The 9,560-nt window shown below is 41.9% G+C and overlaps 1 pseudogene; it reads right to left on the reverse strand.

The window, feature by feature from the left end:
* Positions 1–3,706: 3,706 nt before the first annotated feature.
* On the reverse strand, positions 3,707–9,040 carry LOC118654604 (annotated as a pseudogene).
* Between the last annotated feature and the right edge of the window lie 520 nt (positions 9,041–9,560).

The following is a 9,560-nucleotide window of genomic DNA, read 5'->3' on the forward strand; positions in this document are numbered from 1 at the left end:
CTGTAAATTGCACTGTGCCAGAGGTACCTTTGTAAGTTGGTTGTTTTTGACATTTCCCCGCACAAATGGTTTTTTCCCTCCATTTTATTTAGAAAAATGTGAAAGTAAAGCATGAGTAAAATGAGCAGCCGAACCTTCACCTAGATTCACAGTTGTTAATATTTTGCCAGGTTTTTTTCTGAACCATTTGAAAGTGGGCTACAGATACCGTGAATCTTCACGTCTAAGTAAAAGACTTTTTTTTACATAACCACATCAGCATTATCACATCTTTAAAAATTACCATTGCCTAGTTGGTTTGGCTCAGTGGATAGAGCACGGGCACACAGACCAAAGGGTCCAATGTTCGATTCTGGTCAGGGGTAGTACCTCGATTGCAGGCTCATCCCCAGCGCCCCTCCCTCGCTCGTTGCCGAGGGAGGCAACCAATCCATAGATGTTTCTGTCTCTTCCCCTCCCACTCTATAAAAAAATCAATGAGCCCTAACCGGTTTGGCTCAGTGGATAGATAGAGTGTCGGCCTGCGGACCGAAGGGTCCCAGGTTTGATTCCGGACAAGGGCATGTGCCTTGGTTGCGGGCACATCCCCAGTGGGGAGTATGCAGGAGGCAGCTGGTCGATGTTTCTCTCTCATTGATGTTTCTAACTCTCTATTCCTCTCCCTTCCTCTCTGTAAAAAATCAATAAAATACATTTTAAAAAAATTTTTTTAAATCAATGAAAAAATATCCTTGGGCGAGGATTAACGAAACAAAAAAAAATTCACCATTAATCCAATATAATTTAACATGCAGTCCATATTTAAATTTCCCCAATTGCCCTCTAAGTGGAACATTTTACATTTCGATCCACGATGCACTTGGTTGTCTCCCTTTAGTCTCTTAATCCAGCCTTTTTGTGTTGCATGACACTACATTTTTTTAAGAATCCAAGCAAGTTGTCTTGAGAATATTCCATATTCTGAATTCGTCTGATTCAGGTTAAATATTTTGCCAGCTACCCGAAGACACCAATATGGGTGATGCTAAATTTGATCACATAAAAAAAAAAATAATGGTTACCACCAAGGTCTTTCCATCAAAAAGGCACATTTTTTCTTTTGTAATCAGTAAGTAATCTATGGGATGATACTTTGAGGTTGTGCAAATATTGTTTCCCATAGTCCTTGCATCCAGTGGGTTTTAGCATCTATTGATGATCTTTGCCTGAATCAATTATATTGGGAGAGTGCAAGAGGGTGACTTTTTTAATTCTTAATTTCCTCCTATATTTATTAACTGGACTTTATCAGTAAAGAAAAACTAACCCCTTTTATAACCTTTCTCACATCTTCAGTGTGTTATAATCTAGCACCATCATTTTCCTTTTTGATGCTCAAACTCTCCCAAATGTGTCCAATGGGAACCACTTCACTCTGGCTCTGTGCCCTTTCAACACAACCCACTAGTTTTTGAGTACTTCTCTTTTTTTGGCACAAGATGTTCAAAGCTTACTTTGTACATTCTCTGCCCAGGACCTGCAATAAACCATTTCTCCAAGGAGCCCTAGTTCCTTTTAGTGGGAAATGGTGTTTAGAAACTGGGGTATCATTGTTTGTATGCCCTCTCTAGAGACAGAGCTAAAAAAATAATGAGCTTATACTAATATCTCCAAATCTAATACCACAAGGTTCTCCCTCACTTTTCCCTATTTCATATTCATATCTTTTCTTACAATGAAAATTCTGGTTCCCAACACCAATATATTTACCTATTTCAAAATTACAAAGCCATACCACTCCAATAAACTTTAGTAGGTTCTTTTCAGTTTTCTATCCTTTGAATACATCCTGCTGAAAATATACTAAAAATTACTTGAATCATTTTTCCCCCTGTGGAGTTGTTGCTATTTGTATTCAACTTTAGGATATTTTATTACCCCTTTTATATAATTTTGTTTTTAAAGTATGTAAACCTTTATGTGGTTCAAAGTCAAAACTTTATAAAAAGCTATTCCCAGAGAAGTTTTGCTCCCATGCCTATGCTCTGTAACACATTTCCATTTACTCCCTATAAGTAACCATATACCTTGATTTCTGGTTTATCCTTCTTGTATTTATTATTTTTATTGAGGTGTTATTGACATAACATACTAGTTTCAGGTGTACACATATAGCCAAAAAGTAGAAACAATCCTATGTCCCTCAACCATGAGTAGATAAAATAGGGAAATCATATAATGTAATATTATTCAGCAATAAAAGTAAATGAAGTATCCATATGTGCTACAAAATGGATGAACCTTGAAATCATTATGCCAAATGAAAGAAGCAAGTTCCAAATGGCCACATATTATTTTATTCCATTTATATGAAATCTTCAGAAAAGACAAAGTAGATAAATGGTTGCCTAGAGCTGATGGGTAAGAACAGGGATTAACTGCATGAGGGGTCTCTTTGGGGTGATGGAAATGTTCTAAAACTGGACTTTAGTGATAGTTGCAAGACTCAGTAAATTTACTAAAAATCATTAAATTGTACTCTTGAAATGGGTGAATTTTATGATATGTAAATTATCTCAATAAAGCTATTTCCAAAACAAAACAAGTTTTTACTCTTCCTTACTAGTGCATTTAACAGTACACCAGCACTATGTACAATTACCAGCCAGTATTAGTTAATTTTTATAGTAAACAGAGGAAGAATCTATTCCTGAGATAACTGGGAGAGGCAAAGGACATTAAACAAGATGTCTTATTTTTATGACCCCAGCCCCTGGTACAGTACCTGTAACACAGTAGGAGCTTGATAATTGTTTGCTAAGTATAGTGTAATCAATGAGAAAAATCTCCTACAGTGAACTAACTGCTCTGTCATCAGTGAAAACCAGAAAATGAAGCTAAATTCTGGAGATTAATGGGGGTGGAGGGCAGGAACTAGAGAATCAATGTTAGCAGGGCAGACTGTTCCATACACTGTCTGATGTAGAAAAATAAATACAGTTACATACAGGTACAGTTTTCAATACAGCAATTATACTATCCTTTGCAAGTTGAAAAGCATTTCAGAACCACTCAAAATGGGGATGGTGGTGAGGAAATGCTTTGATTTTTAGAAAACAATAGACCCAGTAAAGTCAGAAAAGTGTATTACCATCCATTATGAATAATGTAAAAGTGATACTAGTATGTTAGTCTTCATACAAATTCCTTTTAGGTATAAAAATTAAGATGTCAGTGTATGCTTAGGATCATCAAATCAGTCCAATACAAAACCACTCTGTCAGTCTTGTGGCTCACACCTCCATTTATTAAAGGACAGAAGTTTGCCCAAACCAAACCTAGGCTTACATTTGGGAACTTGCCAGGCAAGAAGAGCAGGAGGCACTATTAAATTTAAAGCTACTTAGCCGGCCAGTGAGTGTAACTCAGTGGTTGAGTGTCAACCTATGAACCAGGAGGTCATGGTTCCATTCCCAGTCAGGGCATATGCCCGGGTTGCAGGCTTGATCCCCAGTAGGGGGTGTGTAGGAGGCAGCCAAGAATGTTTCTCATAAATGATGTTTCTATCACTCTCTCTCCCTTCATCTCTGAAATCAATAAAAATATATATATTTTAAAAAGCCACTTAGCCCAGCTGGTGTGGTAATGATGGAGGAAAAACAAAACAACATTTGAGTACCTGGTGAGTGAAAACGAAAACCAGAAGAAAAGCAGGAAGACTAGAGAGTTGACATCATATTTTATCTTCTATCAATACTTGATTTCTCCTTAGTTGTGGCCTGGCCAGCACAGGAAAGAACAGTGGTTGGTGGTGTTTCTTCTTACCACGTTGATGGGACACACACATAATTAAACTTCCTCCAAACGGTTGAGACCAAACTGCAGAGCACACAAGTACGGACTCATTCCTTCAAAAACTGAGTAACCTGGAGCCTAGGGTTTCCAGGAAAAGAGATAAGTGGATCTGCTGGCATTGTTAAATGATGTCAAAAGAATCCCCCTTATTCTCCTTGGATGCAGTCCCTAAGTACCACTCCAAAAACTGTAAGAGGACACACTTCTTGGTGTTCTTTGTGGCCGGGTAAAGTACAGCCCAGACAGCTTCTGAAAATACCTCATGTACCCCATCCTGCATCAGGGCAGAATATTCCAGATACTTCACCTACTTAGCCAGGGACATGCCTTGCTGAGGAATTATGGGCCCTAGGCTCTGTTTCTTCAGCTTCTTCACTATCTCAAGGTCACTCCACAAGTCCCTCTTGGTGCCTACTAGCAGAACAGCTACATTGGGGCAATGAAGGGAGACCTCTATGTGTCATTTATGCCTCACATTGGCATAAGAGGATGGGTTGCCAATGGAAAAACAAAAGACAAAGATATTGGTCTGGAGATAGGAGAGCATTCTCAGTTGGTCATATTCTTCTTGACCAGCTGTGTCCCAAAGGTACAGGCTGATGATTTGGCCATCCACAGGTGTCTGGGCACTATAATTGTCAAAGACAGTAGGGATATACTCTTCAGGAAAGGCATTTGTTGTGTAACTGATGAGGAGGCAGGTCTTACCTACAGCCCCATCTCCCATAACCACACATTTGGTCGTCTGCATTCTTCCCTTTGGAGTCCTATGTATAAGAGAGAAATGAAGAATATTCCCCGATGCTTGGTTAATTAAGGGAGCCTAAGGTTCCTAAATATTTGTCTCTGAGGAGAAAGAGAGGAAGTGAGACCTCCCTCCCCCCACTGCCCGTCCCCATCACACCATAGAAAAATCAGCTGGGAAAGGTGGTATAGGGCAAGTTCTTACCATGGACTCCTAGAGGACAGGCTTCAGTAGGTCCTAAAAGCCTCCTCTGAAGTTGTGTGCAATCGTATATGTATGTACCTAAGTGAAATTTTCTGGAAAGAAGATCCAAAGCTGTTATCAGACTCTTGAAAAGAGCTGTGAATCCAAAAAGATTAAAAACCATTAATATGCCGGAACCGGTTTGGCTCAGTGGATAGAGCGTCGGCTTGCGGATTGAAAGGTCCCAGGTTCGATTCCGGTCAAGGGCATGTACCTGGGTTGCGGGCACATCCCCAGTAGGAGATGTGCAGGAGGCAGCTGATCGATGTTTCTCTCTCATTGATGTTTCTAACTCTCTATCTCTCTCCCTTCCTCTCTGTAAAAAATCAATAAAATATATTTTTAAAAAAATACCATTAATATACATAGGTATTTATGCTACATTGTTGTCATAAGATCTGAATATATTGTATCAAACATGCTAAAATATAGTAGGTGCTCAATAAATGGTAACTAATTTCTTAAAAAGTATAGAAAGAAGATTCCCAAAGTTGAAACAAAAGAAACAAGGCTCTCACTTTGGGTCTGTGGCTATAGACTCAGCAAAGAAACCTCTGTTCCTGAAAAACAGCAACACTTATTACTGTAATGAAAGGTGAGCCAGTCAGAATCAGACATATAGAGAAGTGGTTAAGAATGCAAGTTCTGAAGATGGCGGCATAGGTTAACGCCGGAGTTTGCTGCCTTGAACAACTACTTCAAAAGTGAAACTAAAAAATGGAACGGACATCACCCAGAACCACAGGAACGCTGGCTGAGTGGAAGTCCTACAACTAGGAGGAAAGAGAAACGCATACGGACACTCAGAGGAGGCGCAGTGCTGAAGTCAAATTCTGAGGTGCGGAGTGCGCGGAGCGGGCTGGCGGCGGAGGGCGCGGTTGGCGTTTTCAATCGGGAGGGAGTCGCAGACTCTGAGCTCCAGATACAGGCGAGTCTTTAGGGACCCAGACTCAAACGGGAGAAGCGGGACTGTCTGGCTTCGGTTAGAGCGAGTGCAGCTTTCTCTCCGAGGTTTGCAGTGGTCGCTGGGACTCAGAGAGGCAGAGCCCCTGGGGACAGGACTGAGAGCAGCAATAACTGCTCTCTCCGGCCCACCCTGTTGATCCTGTGCGACCCGCCCTGCCCAAGCCCTGCACAGAGGCATTTGCCAGATAGCCTCAGGCAAACGCCAGATTAGCACCTCCCTAGAGGACAGAAGTTCTCTCACTGCAGACACAGCTGATTCTCATAGCCACTTGGCCTGGAGGTCAAACCCTCCCTGGTATTAGCTACAACAATCAAGGTTTAACTATAAGACTGCGCACAAAGACCACTAGGGGGTGCACCAAGGAAGCATAACAAAATGCGGAGACAAAGAAACAGGACAAAATTGTCAATGGAAGATATAGAGTTCAGAACCACACTTTTAAGGTCTCTCAAGAACTGTTTAGAAGCCGCCGATAAACTTAATGAGATCTACAAGAAAACTAATGAGACCCTCGATGTTATATTGGGGAACCAACTAGAAATTAAGTATACACAGACTGAAATAACGAACATTATACAGACTCCCGACAGCAGACCAGAGGAGCGCAAGAATCAAGTCAATGATTTGAAATGCGAGGAAGCAAAAAACACCCAACCGGAAAAGCAAAATGAAAAAAGAATCCAAAAATGCGAGGATAGTGTAAGGAGCCTCTGGGACAGCTTCAAGCGTACCAACATCAGAATTATAGGGGTGCCAGAAGATGAGAGAGAGCAAGATATTGAAAACCTATTTGAAGAAATAATGACAGAAAACTTTCCCTACCTGGTGAAAGAAATAGACTTACAATTCCAAGAAGCAAAGAGAACCCCAAACAAGAGGAATCCAAAGAAGACCACACCAAGACACATCATAATTAAAATGCCAAGAGCAAAAGACAAAGAGAGAATCTTAAAAGCAGCAAGAGAAAGAAAGTTAGTTACCTACAAGGGAGTACCCATGCGACTGTCAGCTGATTTCTCAACAGAAACTTTACAGGCCAGAAGGGAGTGGCAAGAAATATTCAAAGTGATGAATACCAAGAACCTACAACCAAGATTACTTTATCCAGCAAAGCTATCATTCAGAATTGAAGGTCAGATAAAGAGCTTCACAGATAAGGAAAAGCTAAAGGAGTTCATCACCACCAAACCAGGATTATATGAAATGCTGAAAGGTATCCTTTAAGAAGAGGAAGAGGAAGAAAAAGGTAAAGATACAAATTATGAACAACAAATATGCATCTATCAACAAGTGAATCTAAGAATCAAGTGAATAAATAATCTGATGAACAGAATGAACTGGTGATTATAATAGAATCAGGGACATAGAAAGGGAATGGACTGACTATTCTTGGGGGGGAAAGGGGTGTGGGAGATGCGGGAAGAGACTGGACAAAAATCGTGCACCTATGGATGAGGACAGTGGGTGGGGAGTGAGGGCGGAGGGTGGGGCGGGAACTGGGAGGAGGGGAGTTATGGGGGGGGGAAAAAGAGGAACAAATGTAATAATCTGAACAATAAAGATTTAATTAAAAAAAAAAAAAGAATGCAAGTTCTGCCTTAGCCGGTTTTTCCCAGTGGAAAGAGCGTCGGACTCCTAGAGGACAAGTTCGAAGGGTCTCAGGTTCGATTCCAGTCAAGGGCACATACCTCAGTTACAGGCTCCTCCCCAGCCCCAGCCCTGGTGAATTGTTTCTCTCACATTGATATATCTGTCTTTTCCTCTCTTCCACTCTCTCTAAAAATCAATGGAAAAATATCCTCGGGTAAGGATTAAAAAATAAATTAATAATAAAATAAAACTTCTTTAAAGGGTTGGGAACTCTGAGAGAAGACTAGTAGTTAGAAGAGAAAGGCAGAAAGGCAAATACTCTGTTCATCACCCATATGAGAAAAGCTTATTTACTTCAGTTCCAGGATCCAGCACAATGCTGTCCCCTCCCATCACGACCACTATCCATACTCCCAAATACTGCTGTGGGCAATGAACTGCTAGGAGGGACTCAAAAAAGGGTACACATAAAGAGAAAGAATGCTAGAAGCTTACCATCCTGTGGATAAAGGCAGGACTTATAAAAAGGCAAATAACAGTACACAGTAATGCATGGCTGTGTGAGGGGGAAGGGGGTTGCTATGGGGAAGCAAAGAGAAACTAAAATTTGAGAGCCTGCTTTAATCATTGTGTAAAGTACTTGAACCCATCTTCTCTTATTTTAACCTTGTAGTAGCACTGTCAAGTAGACATCAGAATAGCTCAGAGATCTTTAGGATGCCTCTAGGATTGGAAATTGGGAGAGGCCAGGAGAGGCAGACACCAGCACCCCAGAAGGCTACCTTCCATGTTAGTAATTCACTGCTAACCTTGGAATTATAGTTTCTTCTAAATCTTCCCGTCTCATCTGACAAAGTATCCTTCTTCACATGTACAGTCTATACAGCAGTCAATTTTCTCCTATGTTGGACACACAATTTAGAAGACCCAATAATAGTGAAAACAAGAATGCAGCTCAAAGTACTACTGTTTGTAGCTTGTTCTTCAAGGCTCACCCTTTCAGCAAGTCTCAGTCTAATCCACTTGAAATCACTCAGACCAAAATAATTCAGCAGAATACCCCCATTTTTATTTACTACTTTCTGCAACTTAGTTATTTTATAAATCGGGGGAGTTTTTTCACATTGAAGACTGATTTCTTTGGTTTAAGGGCAAAGAAGACTTCAGACGGTTGGGGCCTAAGGAAGCCCTGTGAACATTCCCCAACCGGGAGCCAGGAGGACTAACCAGCGCCTGGCAACTTAACAAGAGACAATCCCAGGAACCCATCAGTAGCCACCACAAGCCCGCTGGGCATATCCATCACACCCCTCTCTCCAAGGGTGGTGGGTTCTGGGACTTCATCTGGACTCTTGAGCCTGGGACTAAGGGGTGCCCCACATCGGATTCACAAATAGAGCTGGCTCACCCTCCTCTGTTACACATACAGCCCATGCCACCCTCAGATCCCTTTCATCCAATGAATGGCTCATATACTAAGGACCCAGGGACAGGGAAATTCGAGAAAAAAAAAAAAAGCGGAGGTGGGCACCGCCTGGGGGTTCTCAGATTACCCGGCAAAAGTGCTCCTTGTCCTGCGCGGTTCAACCGCCACTGCCAGCAGAGCCTCCCGGCGCCTCTTGCCCGACCCGGCAGCAGACTCAGCGCCACATCCGGATAGCCTAGCAACCGAGTCCCGTCTGGTCATCGGAGGCCTCCTGGGAAGTGGAGTCCTGGGGCCATCCTCGCTGCCTGCAAGTCACAGGATCCTAAAGGACACCTCCCGATAATCGAGGATTACTTAGATCCTGACCCCAGGACCAGTTTCTTGGTTTGAGGGTCCCTCGGCCTCGCCTTCCCCTTGGCAAAGTGAGTTCACCCCTTCCTCCCCAAGCCCCTGTTTTTCCTCAGGCTCAATATTTAACATAAAGAAGCAACCAGGGAACTGAGAAAGTGTTAGGAAAAATGGAGGCGATAAAATAAAATGAGGTAAGTGAGCTAATTAGGGTTGCTGTCTGTCACCGTATAATAGTTTGCATTTTCTAGAGTTTTCTATAAATGAAATCATACAGTACGCACTTTTAAAAGAATATATTTTTATTGATCTTTTAGAGAGAGGATGGGAGACAGAAAGAGAAACGTGGATCAGCTGCCTCCTGCACGCCCCCTACTGGGGATCAAACCCTGAGCATGTGCCCTGAC

Source organism: Myotis myotis, unplaced genomic scaffold (genome assembly GCF_014108235.1).
Source record: "Myotis myotis isolate mMyoMyo1 unplaced genomic scaffold, mMyoMyo1.p scaffold_m19_p_4, whole genome shotgun sequence".
Lineage (NCBI taxonomy): Eukaryota > Metazoa > Chordata > Mammalia > Chiroptera > Vespertilionidae > Myotis > Myotis myotis.